The sequence below is a fragment of the Mauremys reevesii genome, linkage group 9 (assembly GCF_016161935.1).
Source record: "Mauremys reevesii isolate NIE-2019 linkage group 9, ASM1616193v1, whole genome shotgun sequence".
NCBI lineage: Eukaryota > Metazoa > Chordata > Testudines > Geoemydidae > Mauremys > Mauremys reevesii.
Genome location: NC_052631.1, coordinates 37,118,582 through 37,136,996, shown reverse-complemented (window position 1 = coordinate 37,136,996; position 18,415 = coordinate 37,118,582). Strand labels below are relative to the sequence as shown.

General features: G+C 41.3%; 1 long non-coding RNA gene across 2 annotated transcripts in view; it reads right to left on the bottom strand.

Annotated features, from left to right (window-relative positions):
* The window catches only part of LOC120371504, a 45,535-nt gene extending 27,419 nt beyond the window's left edge, over positions 1 to 18,116 (bottom strand). Inside the window, exons 1-2 of one of the 2 annotated variants that reach the window (XR_005584412.1) lie at positions 18,058 to 18,116; positions 9,574 to 9,667 (exon numbers count right to left, since the gene is read on the bottom strand). This is a non-coding gene — a long non-coding RNA (uncharacterized LOC120371504). Of the gene's footprint in view, positions 1 to 9,573; positions 9,668 to 14,155; positions 14,269 to 18,057 lie in introns of those variants that run through there. The other variant, XR_005584413.1, reaches the window with a different exon arrangement.
* Positions 18,117 to 18,415: the final 299 nt, after the last annotated feature.

The window sequence follows — 18,415 nt, the reverse complement described above, 5'->3', positions numbered from 1 at the left end:
AAGAAAGTGCCTGCCTGGAGGCGTCTAAACAGACCAGAGTTCCTGAACACACGCGCCATGAACCTTGCCCGCCCACCCGACGCGTTGATGTTGGTAAAACGTCCCCTATGGTCCACCACAGCTTGCAGCACCATTGAAAAGTAGCCCTTTCGGTTAATGTACTCGCTGGCCTGGTGGGCTGGTGCCAGGATAGGGATGTGAGTCCCATCTATAGCCCCACCGCAGTTTGGGAATCCCATCGCGCGAAGCCATCTATGATGACCTGGACATTTCCGACAGTCACTACCTTTGAGAGCAGTTGCTCAACGATTGCGTGGGCTACTTGAATGACAGCAATCCCCACGGTAGATTTGCCCACGCCAAAGTGGTTCGCTACTGACCGGTAGCTGTCTGGCGTGGCAAGTTTCCAGAGGGCTATGGCCACTCGCTTCTGCACAGTCAGGGCTGCTCGCATCCTTGTGTCCTGGCGCTTCAGGGCAGGGGACAGCAAGTCACACAGTTCAAGGAAAGTGTCCTTACGCATCCTGAAGTTTCGCAGCCACTCTGTGTCATCCCAGACCTGCAGCACTATGCGGTCCCACCAGTCTGTGCTTGTTTCCCGGCCCAGAATCGCGTTCCACACCATGAACTTGACCCATTGCCACCATGATCTCCACTGCCCGGCGTACCCTGCTTTCTGAGAGGTCTGCGCCACTCTCCTCACCGTGCTGCCGGAGCCTCCTCGCCCGGTTTCTCAGCATCTGACTGTGGAAGAGGTGGACGATAACGCGCGAGGAGTTGACAACGCCATAAGTGCAGCGATGATCGCAGCGGGCTCCATGCTCGCAGTGCTGTGGCGTCCGCGCTGTAACCGACCAGAGAAGGGCGCGAACAGATTTCCCGGCGCTTTCAAGGAAGAGAGGGAGGGCGGGATTGACGGTTCAATGGCGACACATTTTTCCCCAGCATGCATTGGGGAAATCCCTAATTCAATGGGCAGCGGGAGTGCGGGAACTGTGGATAGCTTCCCACAGTGCACCGCTTCCAAAGTCGAAGCTGGCCCCGTGAATGTGGACTCAGAAGTTCGAATTTGTGTATTTAGTATGGATACACAAATTCGACTTATTAAGGTCGAATCCACAAATTCGACTTAAGTAGATTCGAAATAGTCCTGTAGTGTAGACAAGCCCTAAGTAGTACCATTTCTTTGCAAGTAACCTCATTGAAACTGATGGAACTACTCATGGAGTAAGATGCTCCACCCCATGAGTAGCAGTGGCAGAAACTGGCCATGAATATCCCTAACTTAAAAGCATGGAGATTACATTTGTTTATTCATCTAATAGCTATAGAGGTGTATGAGCATGTGTGACAGGATCTAGAGACCAAAGTACTTTATGGTGATAGTTTCCGTTTGTGTATACTTATTTCTAAAATGATAACAAGTAAACCACCTACTTGATCCTTCTTCTGCCAGTGACAGCAGATGAGCCCATTCTCTTGTTAATTTATTTCTTTTTCACCTCCTCTAGCTTCAGCAGAAACTGATGTCACATGTGATCTATCTTTGCTATAAGCTCTTGTGGCAGCCTGTTTTGCATTATCCTTACATATAAGATGAATCAATCATGAATGATAGCGGTGTCACTGTCTCTGCATTTCACAATGTCCAATTCAATATCAAGAACATTCGCTTTTTTTAAAAAAAATCTATACACTTAAAAGAGTGGCAAAGTAATTTCAAGATGTTTAGCTAACTGTCCAGAGGTCTCGAGACCTAGATGGGAACATACCCTGTTACAGATGGATTTTCCAATCAGTACTCACATTCTAACCTGGTGTGTAAGCACCAAAAAAGCCATCTAACAGCTGTTGGGTGCTGAAATTAGGCATCCATTACACACACGGTCATAGTAATGGTATATACACATTAGACCCACAACTGTGTGTGCATTTCCGCAAGGGAAATTTAGAAAAATCAGGCCCTGAGTGTTTTCCATAAGGTCATTGCTATTGTAAAGTGGGCTCAGAATAATAAAGCTTCAAAGGTTCCCATAACAAGTCAAGAGGATAAAGATAAACAGTGGATCTTATCCTGCCCTAAGAAAAATGAAAGAACAATGATTAATATATTAAATGGACCCTTATCTCTTCCAAACTGTGGAATGTTATTTCTGGCATAGATATTCTTGGTTAAGTATGAAGAATCATTGATTGGGTAAAGTGCTTGATTCAGCCCATTTTTATTCTATTATAGAATGACAGAGAGAGGTTTTAGACAAGAATAAAATCAATATGGGGGAAAAGTCGAACTTGGCAGAGTGGCTATAACTCGGAATGAAAATGATCTATTGGTGGGGTTGAATTTTGAGGTGAGAATTAATAAAAAAAAAAGGAAGACAGATTACAAGGAGCTTATAAAGCTTTTAGGATTCACAGCCTGCAATCTTCATAATCAAATCATTATAAATAATATCATCTTAGATTTAAAAAGCACCCTTCAGTTGGAAGAATCCCCAGGTGCTTTACATGCACTAACTGAGAGAATTAGATATAGCCCCACAGATATGCTTTGTGACATGAGCTAAACCTGAGTATGTGGGTCCTTGTGTGGATGGGGAGCGCCATCTCTGCTGTGTGCTCCCCTCTACAAGGGCTCAGGCTCCTTGAGACATAGGGGTGGGGAGGCTGGCAGGTCTCCATTAGATGCTATGGAGAGTCATGCGCGTGGGGAATCCTGATAGCAGAGCTGCTAAAAAAGAGGCGGGGAAGAGGAAATGACAGCGCGTTAGGAGCTTGCCTTTATCCACACAAAACTAATAGAGTTTGTTAGATGCCATAAATCGTAAGGAAAGGCACATAGCAGATGCATCTGACTGGCTCAGGCCAGATTCCTGGCCACAAGCCTAGGATGAAAATGATCCCTCCTACTTCTATAGCTATTATTTATTTATTTATGTTTATTTAACATAAATAAATCCCTCCATACTGGTACTACAGTATCCAAAAGCTCCAGTAACGATCAGGGCCCCATTGTGCTATTCTCTGTACATACCCAGAGGTAGACATGTTCCCTGCCCCACACAGCTTACCATCTAATTTGCAATTAAACAATCCTAACAAATAGTAGTATCAGAGTGGGAAAGGAGAATGAAGGAAGCAACAACAACACAGGCAATTGCATAGACTACTGCATGGGTCCTCAGCCATTGGAGAGTTTTTGTGGAATAAACATGGTGAGTTGATGGATTTTTCATAGGCATCATAGTCTGTGTGTTTCTTGAGTAGGGATTTGGAGGAGGAGAGGGCAGTGGCCTTATGGATCAGCAAAAATCTGGCATTCCATATGGAAGGAGCAGAGTGCCCTTTCCACTGTGGTTCAAGGGGAAGATTAGAAGTTAAATACGACATTTAGCATTTAGCTCCTGGTTTTCTGGAGAGCAATTTGCCTACATGGGGAAAAAGGAATATTTGTTTCTCATGTTTCTGTTGATGAAAGTTATCACAGAGTTATACTGTGCAAATGCATGCTGTGGTTGGGATGGAGCACATTGGTACCCAGGGTGTGCTGGGTAGGGGTGGGGGGTCACATTGCCTCCTTCTATCTAGTTTGCACCCCACTGTGGTGGGAAGCAGAATCACACCAGCCACATGCTCCAGAGCACAGGGAATACGATTCTCAACAGCCCTTGTTCTGCTGCATAGATAGGGGGAGGTTTCTTGCACTCACCCTTCCCTCTCGTTTCTGCAGCCAAGCAAGGGCCATCACAATTTGGCCCAGAACTTTGCCAAATATCAAGTTCATCAGAAATAGCCAACAATGACTTATTCTTCCTGTGATCAAAATTTCCAGAGGAAGATGAATAAGAAAAGCTGAGTGTTATTGTTAACTAAAGCAGATTAATCTCCTGTTTATTCCAGGATAACTGATAGCCTGAGTCAAGTTAGAGATAGAGAAATTAGTTTTCTATCTTTGCTTAATATTGCATTAAGTTTCTTCTTCATCAAAACAGGACTGCAGCTCAAAGGGGAGCAAAGCCTAAATCTTAACTAAGGGAAGGGGAAATATAACAAGTAGTAATATTACAGGAAAGGGTTGGGAACCCAAATTTCCCATACAAGTTGAAGAGGCGGGGAATGTTTTAGGTAAACACCCAGATATGCAGAAAATCCCTCCGTACTAGTACTAGTGTTAAAATAGATTCATAGAGCCAGAGATCTTTAAGTCCAGAGGGATCATTATATCATCTAGTCTGATTTCCTATATAATATCTTACATAGAATTTCACATCTAATCACTCCTGCATGAGCCCAATAACTTGTGTTTGACTAAAGCATATCTGTTCCAGAAGATCATCCAATTTTGTTACTGGTTGTTAACTAAAGCAGATATAGATGAGGTTTCTGACACCTGCTCTGGCTCCTGTATCTTTCTCCTGTAATGAACAGAGACCATAAACAGCCTTCTAGAAGATGGAGAATTCCCCAGGGGCAGGTACTGATTTGGATAGTCATAGGTAGACCTACGCTGGCCACTCTGCAAGTGCAATTTAAGATATATGCTTTTAGCTCATGCTGCTTTGGTCTTTCTTGCTTGCACGGCAGGCCTCAGGCAGCTGCAGAAAGGCTTCAATAACTTAGGCAACCCTGGAGGCTGCTCTAATTTATGTCAGCAGCTGAAATGGTCCATAATCAGCAGGACACAAAGGTGGCTTTGCTCCTTCCTTTTGGGCTGCACCTTGTGTGCTGCACCTCAAAGAGGTGAACATGCCCCACTTCATTTACACTCACTCTTCCATCCAAAACCTTCACTGACTGGAAGACATTGTTTTCATCACTAAAAATCAGTCTACATTGTGTCATGTAGGCACAGCCTCGCACTGTGGGAGGGACAGAAATGCAGTAGCTCAACTGGAGCCTGTATCTCAAGGTAGGTCTACACTACAATTAGACACCTGTTACTGGGCCATGCCAGCTGATTCAGGCTAACGGCCTCGGGCTAAGGGGCCATTTAACTGCAGGGTAGACATTCACTCTCCCGCCTCACAAGGTCCTAGAGCCCAGAGTCCAGCCCAATCCTGAAATTCTACACCACAAACAGCCCATTACCTCGAGCCCTGAGAGCCCAAGTCAGCACTGTAGACATACCCTCAACCCCTTCTCACTCTCCCGTTAGCAGTCCCTGGTGCAACAATGCTGCTCCACAAACAGTTTACAGCGAGATGCCACAGCTCAACCATCTAACCAAATGATTCACCTTCTCCCTTCCCCTATCAGCCCTATTTGGCTTGGTCTCCCCAGGAGGAGGGACCGCAAATGCCCCTCCCCCCAAGCTTTTTTTTTTTTTAAATCAGGGGAGGCAGGGGTCAGTTCCATGTGCCCTTCCCACTGCACACCCATACAAAGGCCAAGGATGATCCCCCTCTTTGTGACAGAGACAAAAGGGGCAAGTCGAGCTCCCATTGAAGTCAATGAGCAGGATCAAGCCACTAATCTGGGTAAACAAAGTGCAAAAAAAATCACATTGATTGTGGATTGGCTTTAACAATGAATAATTACTCTGATGTGCACATAAACATGATAAAAATCAAGGCAATAAATTCAAAACAAAATAAGAGAGAAAATTCAAAGGGATATTTTACAACTAGGCTCCATTACCATCTATCCTAAGCAGATTAAATAGTAATTGCTGTGTCAAGAAAAAAAACATACTGGGCTTTGTAGAATGAAAGATCACTGTAGGTTCCCATTTTATTACATGGCCTGGTACTGGCAGGATAGCAGTGATGGGATTTTTCCACCACTGCACATTCAATTATTTTTTCAGTATCAAAACCTTTTTCCTGGAAATATTCTTCTGAATGATGATATGAGGCTTTCTCTACACATTTTCTGAAGTTAACTTTAGTCTTTCCATGTTTTTTTCATTTTCATTTTGAAATATAAATATCTTGAAATAAGGATTGATTCTCTGCAAACTCTGTATTCTCTCAGGTTTTAATGTCTGAGTGTACATCGTTTTCTAATATGCTTTAACATACAATACTTCCTATTATCCATGAACATTGGGCTCCAGTATAGAGTAATATAGAGTAAGTTGCTTATGTTGTTAGAAATTATATTGCCCATATGTTTATTTTGCCTAGGATTTCCAGAGGCCTAAAGGAGCTAGGCACCCAAATCCCATTGGAATTCAATGGAAGGTGAGCAATTAAATTCTTCAGGCACCTTTGGCAATCACTGCCTTAATACTTTACTTGACTGATATACTGAATACAAGACTGATGAAGGACAACAGCTGAGTTTAGTGACCAGCACTTGATAAATTTTCTATAAGAAAAAGATGTTGGATGCAGTTATTATAGCATTACATTTTATGGAAATAATAAAATGAATGTCTATAATCTACAATTAAACCGTATACCAGATGAAAAGGACTGACTTGTTTCCTTTCTTGATCTTTGTTGCTACAAGAGAAAAAATCTCAAAATCTCACAGCCTTCTAAGGGTATGTCTACACTACCTGCCGGATTGGGGGGCAGCGATCGATACAGTGGGGTCGATTTATCACGTCTAGTTTAGACGCGATAAATCGACCCCTGAGCAACTCCTGTACTCCACTGCCATGAGAGGCGCAGGCAGAGTTGACGGGAGAGCGGCAGCAGTCGACTCACCGTAGTGAAGACACCGTGGTGAGTAGGTCTAAGTACGTTGACTTCAGCTACGTTATTGACGCAGCTGACGTTGCATAACTTAGATCGATCCTCCCTCCTCCCCCAGTGTAGACCAGGCCTTAGCCACCTATCTTGAGAACTACCTACTCCAAATAAATGCCCGCTGCTAAGTAGTAGTGAGATGGCTCACAGGAGTAAAGTAAACACAGTATGGAAGTGATAGAATAAACCCTCTGTCACAGAGTGGCAGACACTAGAACCTTGCATAAGGATGCAAGGCTCATCTTTTGAGTCACTCTGACACTAGGTGTGCTTGACCCCGTGTGAAAATACAGTGTAAATACTGTAAGATCCTGAGGAAAAACCTTAGAAAGAGCCAAGCTTGGGGAGAGAAGTTAAACTTGTATTTATGTTAGGTCCTTATTATTTGAATTACCAGTAAAGTCAAACCTCAAGAACTATAATGGCCCAGATTCTCAGCTGACATAGATCAGTGTAGCTACATTGACTTCAATGGATCCATGCTGATTTACAGTAGCTCAGGATCTGATCCAGTATATATATATATATTCTGTTCAGAGCAAGATGGAAACTGTGCACGCTTAAAACGGTCCTCTTCCACATACCTTTATAAAAAGCATGAATTATAACAACTGTAGAGATATGCTTTGTACTTGTCTACTAGGGGTTATTTTGCAGGGATTGAAAAGGAGCAGCAGAGGTCAAGCTAAAGATTCAAGTTTATCGAGGTATTACAAAGAGCAATCTAAAAATCTAGTAAAGAAAAATGCATTGCTGCAAATCAATTTTGAGATAGCTATTTCATGAACAAAAAGTCATGGGTAAACATTAAAGAAGAGAGAGCACTGAAAGCAATATACCTGATGGTGGGACTGTTTGTACATAAAGGGTGGTTAAATATATAGCAAACTGCCACCATCAAGAATAAGGGACTCAGGAGGGTTTTTGGGGGCAGCCAGGGAGGAGGAGAGAAGAATAGAATAAGAGGCAAAAGATGGTTAAGATGATTGTGTAACACAGATGAAGTGTATTTCCTTGGATCAGACTGAACATTTTTGGTTGCTAATATGCTCTTCCCTAAGACATTTATGTGTTCTTTTATTTTGGTGTGCTTGTAACTACAGTTAGATATCTATTGTATTGTTTACGTATTAAAGTGCAGTGGAATACACTCACAGGCTCCTAGGCACTATGGTAATACAAACAACAGCAAACTATTTTCATTTTTTAAATCTTATTTTATGGAATCATTTCTATCAACAGAAGTAGAGATGGATCCAAACAGTTAACCCAGATCCAAACTTCCTCAAACTTTGGGAAAACTCTAAATCTGGATACAAAATTCACAGTCTAAATCCATTCCTAAATCTTAGATTTTGTAACCCTTTACCCATCCCTCCCCAGCTGAGTCTACATTTCTTAACATTTCTTGTTTAAACACTGAAGTGCAATGATCACTACTTAAAATGTGCATGTTAGAAGTTACATATAAGCGCAGTTATGGGGAGGGTACAGTTTGTCCATAGTAAATTGTCGGTTTATTAGTAAGTTGCAGCACTAAATCAAGCAGTAGACTCCAAAAAAAGGAGAGGGGTGTTCAAATACTCAGGGGTGAGGGCGTGAATTTCCCTCTACAGTAACCATGGAGACACCAGGGAACTACTTACAATGGGTTTCATGCTGAGAGAGGATGAGCACCTACAGCTCCATGGAACTTGCTGATGCCCAGCAAGTCTCAGGACTAAGTCTATTGTCCCTCACTAGTCCAGCTATTGACTCTAATTCAGCAAAGCACCTAACCACATGTATAGTTTTTTACCAGATGGGTTCAATGAGACCATTCATCTGCTCTAAATTAAGCATGTGCTTAGGTGGTATGTTGAATTGAAGTTTGTGTGTCTGGGCAGAGATATTCCAAACTACCGGGAGGCCCACTATGTATTCATTCTGAAAATCTCAGCCACTGACTTGACTGTTTAAAATCCTTCCCTCCTTGTGGAGCTGCTACCTTTAGAAAAAAATATTTTAAAATTTCTCTCTCGGGTTGTTTAAATCCATTTCCTTAATGAGGCTGCTCTGACTGTTCTGGAGTCAATCACTGTAACACCTTTATACTTGATTAATTAATTACCCCAGTAAATGGTAATCAGGAAAGCATGCAACTCCCCCTTCCCTGTTTGAAAACTGCAGTTCAATGCTGGATGACTGCAGAGCCAGGTTGAACAATGACACTTTGAAGTCTATAACTCTCTGTGTTCTGTTCAGTGAGAGAAGCAAAAAATAATAATGCCATTCCTAAAAGCTCTATTTTATCTTAGAGGCACTTGAAAGCTCATAGCACTGCAAGAAAAGAAAGTGTTATTGCTCTATCCTTGCCAGTAGCTGCCATTCGGTGTCCTGTTAAAATTAAGTTCCTGTTACAAAGGAGGTGTTTATGACAGGATTCACTGGCAACCACAGTAGTTTTATGTAATAGGTAACTATAACTTCATAAGCCTTTCCTACTAAAATTTAGCATAACTGAATGTGATATGAATAATAGTAAATCTTGGGTTCCAGGACAGTAGTTTTATGTAATAGGTAACTATAACTTCATAAGCCTTTCCTACTAAAATTTAGCATAACTGAATGTGATATGAATAATAGTAAATCTTGGGTTCCAGGAGTCTGCGATATCTCAGTAAGAGGATGAGTAATATTTTTCCCCTCTGAAAAACAACTAAAGGCTGATCAGAGATGGACTATAAAACACAAACCCATTTTATTTCCATCTTTAAAAAAAACACTTTTAGGTTATATTAACCACTAGCTAAAGTAATAATGCTTGCTAATGAAATTCAGAAGATACAGATTATTCAGTGCTCAGACAGATCTCTTATGAGACATGTAAATGAATTACCTTGAGTTTGATGGCAGCAAAAGAAGAGACCCCAAGATACTAGAAGGCGGTGATGGGGCTGTCAAAGAGGAATAGATCACAGAGTGACAGACAGCTGCAGATGAAAAAAGTAATTTTGGGGTTAGTGAATAACTCAGAGGAATGTTATAGGAATCGGAACTCATTTTAGAACAGTACTGCAAAGGTGCCTCTTGTTCCAGCTTGTGAAAACTGAGAAAGCTAGTCAGAGAATTTTATGTGGCATGGAGATCCACATCTAGTCCGGTGAGGATTTATTCCGTGTCTTATATAAAGTGAATCAGACAGTGATGTTAACACTTCATCCCCGTTCCCACGCCCCTCCTTTTTTTTATTAGTGTAATGATACCTATGGTCTGGTCATCTGAGAAGACAGAGTCTGGCACCTCGGATCTAAAATCATGATTCTCTGCTGCTTGAGCTAAAATACCAGGGCCCGGATCCTCAAGCACCAACCCCTCAGACAGAGACAAACACCAAGATCTCTATCAAGTATTCTTACAACTACAATACCCACCTGCTGAAGTGAAGAAACAGATTGACAGAGCCAGAAGAGTACCCAGAAGTCACCTACTACAGGACAGGCCCAACAAAGAAAGTAACAGAACGCCACTAGCCGTCACCTTCAGCCCCCAACTAAAACCTCTCCAGCGCATTATCAAGGATCTACACCCTATCCTGAAGGACGATCCATCACTCTCACAGATCTTGGGAGACAGGCCAGTCCTTACTTACAGACAGCCCCCAAACCTGCAGCAAATACTCACCAGCAACCACACACCATACAACAAAAACACTAACCCAGAAACCTATCTTTACAACAAAGCCTGTTGCCAACTCCATCCACATATCTATTCAGGGGACATCACCATAGGACCTAATCACATCAGACACACTATCAGAGGCTCGTTCACCTGCACATCTACCAATGTGATATATGCCATCATGTGCCAGCAATGTCCCTCTGCCATATACATTGGCCAAACCAGACAGTCTCTACGTAAAAGAATAAATGGACACAAATCAGATGTCAAGAATTATAACATTCAAAAACCAGTTGGAGAACACTTCAATCTCCCTGGTCACTCGATTACAGACCTAAAAGTCGCAATATTACAACAAAAAAACTTCAAAAACAGACTGCAACGAGAGACTGCTGAATTGGAATTAATTTGCAAATTGGACACCATTAAATTAGGCCTGAATAAAGACTGGGAGTGAATGGGTCATTACACAAAGTAAAACTATTTCCCCGTGTTCCCCCCCCCACCCCCGCCCCATGGTTCCTCAGACCTTCTTGTCAACTGCTGGAAATGGGCCATTTTGATTACCACTACAAAAAGTTTTTTTTTCCCCTCTCCTGCTGGTAATAGCTCACCTTAACTGATTCCTCTCGTTATAGTGTGTATGGTAACACCCATTGTTTCATGTTTTCTGTGTGTATATATATATATATCTTCCTACTGTATTTTCCACTGCATGCATCTGATGAAGTGGGTTTTAGCCCACAAAAGCTTATGCTCAAATAAATTTGTTAGTCTCTAAGGTGCCACAAGTACTCCTGTTCTTTTTAAGGTATTTAGGTTACCCAAAAATTTCAGTGGGAGTTAGGAACCCAACTACCTTTAAGAATCTGGGCCAAGGTCCATTACCCTGGAGACAGTAAAAGATTCATAGAGCTCCTACATGGTCCAGCCACTGGGTGAGGAGGAAAAAGATGCACTGGATTTATATGGGTTACATTAACAATGGTGATCTATTGTCTGATGTTATAAAGATTAGTATTCTGGAGTGCCTGAGGATTTTGTTTTTTAAATTTTAGGGCCTATTTTCCAAAACTGCTAGAAAAAGTGGTCTAGTTTGTAATGGTTCTATGGCCAAGACTAATAAATATGTCTAGTAGTATCACAATGGGTGAGGTAATATCTTTTCTTGGACCAACTTCTGTTGATGAGAGACAAGCTTTTGAGCCACACAGAGCTCTTCTTCAGGTGTGGGAAAGGTACTCCCAATCACAGCAAAATGCAAGGTGGAACAGATTGTTTAGCATAAGTAGTTAGCACATATTCCAAGGGACAATTCAAGGTAGAGTGGCCCATTTTGTCATAGGACAAAAAGGGGGGGGGTTAGACCCACAGTGCTACAACTACATTATTGCAGGATCATTTCATCCTTAGGGCACGTCTACACTACAAAATTATGTCGACCTAAGTTACATCAGTATTGAGCAGCCACAGGAATGAAATAGTTTTTACATGCCCACACTATGCTCCTTGTGTCAGCGGTGCAATTCCTCAACAGGAGCGCTTACACCAACTGTCAGTGTGGGGGCACTGCTGGATGGCTTCTGAAAGCCAGTCATATAGTGTCTACACTGACACTGTGGTGACCTAACTACATCAACATTGACTCTATGCCTCTCGTGGAGGTGGAGTTAAGGGCAGTTATGTCGACGGGAGTAAAAATTTTATGTGGACACTTAAATAGGTCAATGTAACCTGCCTTGTATCGACCTAACTCTGTAGTGCAGCAGACCAGACCTCAGACAAACTGTCCCAAGTATGACAATGGCAAACCGATAGATAGAAAAAGGTATCGGAAACAGTATAAATCCATGGTATAGCAAAAGTAGTTGAGATAGGGAACAGCCAAGCATTTCTGTCCTAATAGGTCCTTTCTGGAAGGAGACAGGGTGCAAGGAGACACATGTATATGTGAAGTGAAAGGGAGTTTAACTAACTAAACTTCAGGTTAGCATTAATTAGGCAGGTGTCACATTTTGACAGGGTCAGTTCAGCATTTCATCTTTCCAAGGAAAATAAATTGAGTACCATGCAGTTTATTGAATGTGGATCTTTTAGATGAGACCTCTAGAAACCAGGAAGAATCCTTTAGGCTCTGCATAAAATTAAACATCTCATGGTACTTTTGATTAGAAATGAAATTTACATTAATTTTCTGGGCCAATAATTTCTCCTCCTCAAATGGTGTGTATTTACCTCTTTGCTCCACCCCAAAGGCCAGTGCTTTTGAGCTATATGTACTGTTTATAGTTGTAAAATGCTTTACAAAGAGTAGGGATGAACAATTATATTGATTTAAGATTTTATTACATATGTGCCTCAGTCCAATCTTATCTTTGAGTTATAGAATTCCCTCTGAGCAGCTGTGACAATTAAGTGGAGTTCATTAGTTCTGTACCAATGTTCAAAGATCAGACGAAAAACCTTCAAATAGATGTAACCTTTCTTAAAAATTATTGCTCTCCATTCCATTTTTTTTAAATCCAGTATATCCCACATCAGTGGCAGTTGCATGCTTGTTACAAAGGTCATAAACACTGTGCTTAATGCCTTCTATTAAAATTCATAGATCAGGACTTCTCAGCTAATGGTGTGATCTACTCTGCTGAACTTCCTGGAGCATTTTATAATGCTTTAATATAAGGTAATCAAATGGTATTGAATCCCTTGCAGTGATGAGAGAGCTCATTACATAGGGCTCTAAGCTGGAACTCTTTAATATTTTGTCCAGGCATCACTAGACTTGTATGATACTGGCATTTCATTTGTCTGTGAGAATGAGCTAGTATTGTCATATCCTCTTTTTGTGTGCTATCAGCTAACCAGTAGTTTGTGCCCCATTTTGGCATGACAGTGCTTGCACTACCTGAGTGGAAGAACAGAATACTTATTCTCCCCGCTATGTGTCCTAGTGGAGGAACAAGGTGAGATTTCACTCCTTAATAAAGACCAGGGATTCTAACAGAACAGAAGGAAGGGGTAGAGCAAAGGAAGGAGCATAAGTTCAGCCCTGTGAGGCTGGGCCAGTGCATCAGATGCACCCCTCAGGAGATGCACTATGCATGACTGGAAGAAATATTATGTTGACTCAAGTACAGTGCCTCAAGAGATGCGGCTAAGGCAATGTGCCTCCACACTCCTCCCCCTATGGGCTGTGGTACAAAACTACTATCTAGCCCTATATACCTTCCTTCCCAGCATGCTGCAATAGTATGCCTGGTAGTATCCTCTTCTGAGGACACTACTGTTGGGGTTTATGCTGAGAAACACAAGCAGGTGATGAGTCACAAAAGGCTCGGTTGATCTGAATACCCACCAAGTCATGGAAGTCCCACCTTGAGTTTCTACTCACTGAGAGTGGAGATTTCCCATAGTTTTACCTGGCCAATAAAAATGACCGGTATTTTTAATAGTACAAATGTGAATAACTACTTATCCTTTTCCATCTGTTATTTAAGGAATGGATATAGCATCAGCCTTCTTGAGATATGAGGAGTGGTGTACAGGGATTCACATAGGTTTTTCTGTGCGAGAGACAACTCTTCCTAATGGGCTCAGACATGAGCCACATAAATGCAATGACACAGTGGTCCAGGAGATACAAGGTATCCACTATTCCCTATGTGGGCAGTACACGAGTTAGTATGTGGGGTGGAAAACCATCACCAGAGGGCTACTTCCCTTGGCAGCTGAATCAGCACACAAGAAAAAAATCAACGGCTGTAGAAAAAAAAAAGAGCTAACACCTTAGCTCACCTCACCTCAGGGACAATCCAAGTCCTTGCTCTGCTTCCAAGACAGAGCAACTATGCTGCTCCTTAGCGGGAAGTATTGCAACATGCCAATCCAGCAAGAGAAGAAGTGAGTCAGCCAGGGTGCACAGCTGAGTTGTTTGGAAGTTGCTACTGTGACAAGAAATTAAAGCACTGGTTTTGTTTGATGGAATCATTATCCAAACTGCACTCTTGATTTTTTTTAAATGTCAAGCTTCAAAATAATACTAAAGGAGTTTTACTTTAAGAGTCCCATTGTAGGTTATTAAAAATCACTAACAGGAGCTATGTGTGCATCTAAAACAGAATTGGGATCTTCATGGCCACAGAAGACTGAAATCAATGGGAGCCCTCCAAAGACAGAATTTTTAAAATATATCATTTCTGTAATGCTACACCTCATTATTACAACAAATACAATACAAAATAATCATTAAACAGAAAAGAGTCAAAGCAAAACTCCAGATAAGATCTATGTAAGATAGGCACAAGTAGGGTGACCATACACCCCGTTCTGGCTGGGACAGTCCCTTTGTTAAGCCCTGTCCTGAAATCATATAAGCACATTCATGGATGCAACTGGGGTTTTTATGGTAATGTGACATTGAAGTTAATGGGAACTTTATGTGTACATCTAAAATTGAAATACAATCCTGTATGGCAATAGGACCCTGAAGTCAAAGGGAGACCAATCCATACAACTGAGGGCATTATTTGGACCATGCTGCTTTCACAAGGGTAACTATAAAACATTCAACTATTAAACATGAATTTTCTATGCAAACCTTAAATGTTACAAGGGAAAAATGTTTTCACAGAATATAAATGTTAAAAATAACCCTCTACTATTGTTTTTAATAAGTGAGAAGTTTAAAAAAAAACTTCTGACTTCAACAAGTTCTGAAATAGTATATCTCAAAAAGGTATTCCTGCTGAGAGAAAATGAATTTAAAAGTGGGGGGAGGGAAGCCAACTACTCAGGGTCTGATTTACATATTCAAACATAGTCTGCTAAAGTACTCTATTTTCCCTCTCAAAAGTACATGAGGTTCTGTCTAGCGCAAACTAACTCCCCGTTTTCTTTTTGAAAGGAGAAAATCATGATTACCCTTGGAATTTATTTCTAAATAAAAATGAGTTGATAGAGTCAAAGGCTTCTATAATAACCCACATTTCAGAAGAGAATTCAAAGCACTTTGTTTTCATTACCTTTATGTTAAATTTACTATTTAGCTTAGGCTGACAAATGCTTTCCCGAGGCAAGGCTGGAATACAACCTAAAGGCAGCTCTGAAAGTTGCTGAGTACCTCCTGAGCAGTGCTAAGCACCTTTCACTTTCATGGAGCCAGAGTCCGCTCTCATTGACTTCAATGGAGGTGCTTAGTACTTTGCAGGTTTGAGCCCTAATAAATATAGCACAGTGTTGTCTTGCATAAATTATAAATATTAGAATAACGTTGAGACACTTTAGGACCAATTTTACAGGGGTCCCAACTCAACCTCCCTTTTGGGGGTTCACTCAGGTGCTTAGATATCTGAACGGCAGGGTTTTTGCACCCAAAGATTAATTGCACTGGAGAGTCTTGTCCCATATATTTTAACATTGCAAAAATGAATCTTTAAAATATTCTGTCTCATATGACTAAAATATGTAATCATCTGTCAATGACCTGTGAGGTGTCTTTTTTTAAAATGTGCATTTGCATTGTTTAATTAACTTTCTTCCATATACATTACATTCTCCATCCTGTAAATCACTACAAGATGGCAGTTCTTTGTCTCTTCTGGAAAGGCAAATTGCTTCTTTCAATTACACATTTTCTTCCTCACTGGACCAATACACACAACCAAGAATTATCTTATTGCAGATGTAAACATCTCTGTACATCCCCAGTGTGCTTCCTGGCCAAGTGCTGATAGTCCCTACATTTTGTTTTGGGTTTTTGTCACCACCTAGATAATGAAAGAAGTATTCATTGTCTCTCACCATTTAATCAAGGTAATAATTACAGGGACTGGATCTGAGACTAAAGAACAAGAAAAAGGCTTTTCAATCACTGCCCCTGCATTTCAATAGAAGCCCTATGCTGTAGAACAAGGTGTAAATCAGTTTAAGAACACAGTTCTGCATTCAATGCACTGTGGTTTACAGCTCCCAAATGACCTTCATCTATCTTCCTTAGCTGTAGAGGTGTATAATTGAACTAAAGAGAGGCTTGAATAATGAGGTTGAGAGAGGCAGCTTCACGGCTGCTGCTTAATAGTACAACAGCCTTTCACTCCGCCCCACCCCCGCGAAAATGTAACAAACTACTCTAGTGGGTCCAATTCTTCAGGGTGACACTTGCTGATAATCCATATTTTAAAACAGAAAGAAGCAGGTTGTTGCTAGCAAAAAAAATTATACTTTTTTACTGAAAATGTGTTCCCAAAAATACAATTATGTGAGCCATTTTCTATTCAATATCTGCTCACAAAAGCCTGGAGACAAATGGAAATTATCTTTACTTCTTTCAGCCATGGATTATTTTTCTAAAAAAAAAAGACTATCTTTCTCATGAAAGTGAGAGTTTTTCCTTTCCTTTCCTCTCAGAGGAGCTTAAGGTGACAGTGGCTCTAGGTTGCCTTCTGTGGTGGGAGGTTGTCAGGACCTGGTAAAAACTGAGATGCTGAGACAGAAAGCAGTCCTTTGAAAGACAGAACTTGTTGCCAAACAGTGTTTTACTACAGTTATGTGTTTTATGTAGCTAAGTAATAAATTGCCCTGTTCATGACATTTATATGGGCTTTCCGCAGTCTTCTCACCTACTCTAAATCCACTTTGTCACAAGTGGTAGCCAATTAGAGGTTTATTCCCCTCCGGGGTTGAGCCTGATGCAGCCTAGTAGCGCTCAGTGGAGTGGTATGTATGTAGAAGGCTCTAACAGTGTCCTGTGATTAGGTGGTCAGGCTCTAGTGTTTTCTTAAAGTGGGGGGAGGAATAGAGAACACGCTTGCCTTTTAGAGTATATCTAAATGCAGCTGGGAACGTGTCCCAGCACGGGTAAACAGAAACTCACAAGCTCTCCTCGAGCTAGAGCAATAAAATTAGCAGTATGCTGTGGCAGCATGGGCTGCAGCTCCAGCCACCCACCAGGGAGCTGGGTGGGTTTGTACTCTGGTGGCTAGCCCGAGTCACAGTCAGACTACTTTTAGCATGCTAGCTTGGTCAGAGTTAGCGTGTTTCTGTCTACGTGTACTGGGAAGCACACTCAGAGATGTGTACATATCATAGAATCATAGAATCTCAGCGTTGGAAGGGACCTCAGGAGGTCATCTAGTCCAACCCCCTGCTCAAAGCGCTCAGTGGAGTGGTATGTATGTAGAAGGCTCTAACAGTGTCCTGTGATTAGGTGGTCAGGCTCTAGTGTTTTCTTGAAGTGGGGGGAGGAATAGAGAACACCAGTGGTGGGATGTTTCATTCACAAAGAGTGATGCTGAATGCAGGTTAAGCTGAACAAGTAGAACTTTATTAAATCCTGTGCACTGCCTTGTCCATGTGGCAGAATTGCTTCAATCCAATTTAACTTCCTCGCATTCCATTTCCCTGCTGTCTCCTGAATAACTGTGCCTCTGGGGAACATAGACCCTCTGATTCCAGTTCCACAGATCATGATATACTGGAGGCCAGCCCAATACATGACAAACTATGGCTGCTGCTGCAGACAGACATCATGGTTGTTGTCAGCTAATCACACATATGAACCACAGGGAATTAAACTGCCACTACCTGACTCACTATACTCTAGAGCTGGTCAAAAATGTTTTATTCTAAACATATTTGTTGAAAAATGATCACTTTTCAAAATGATTTTTCCCAAAATAGCTTTAGTGAAAAAAATTAAACTCACATTTTTGGGTTTTCAGGATGTTTTTTGTTTGTTTGTTTTGTGGAGAAGTTTTTCCTTTCTCTTCTTTTCCTTTTCTTTCATTTTGTTACTGAAAAATGGGGAGAAAAGAGAGAATAAGGAAAAAACCTGAACACTGAAAAAGGTTGGTTTTTGGTTGGGAAAAACAAATCTGAAAATTTCCAAGTTAAAAAAATTGCAACATTTATTTCCACCAGATGGACTCTACTCAATGCTCAATTTACTCAACCACTACAGGAATGCTATGAAAAACTGCACTGGTCTGACACCTAGTCCAGTAAAGAGGCACATTAATCAGTTCATTAAATCTGCCTACCATTAAAAAGAAAAAAGGTCTGGA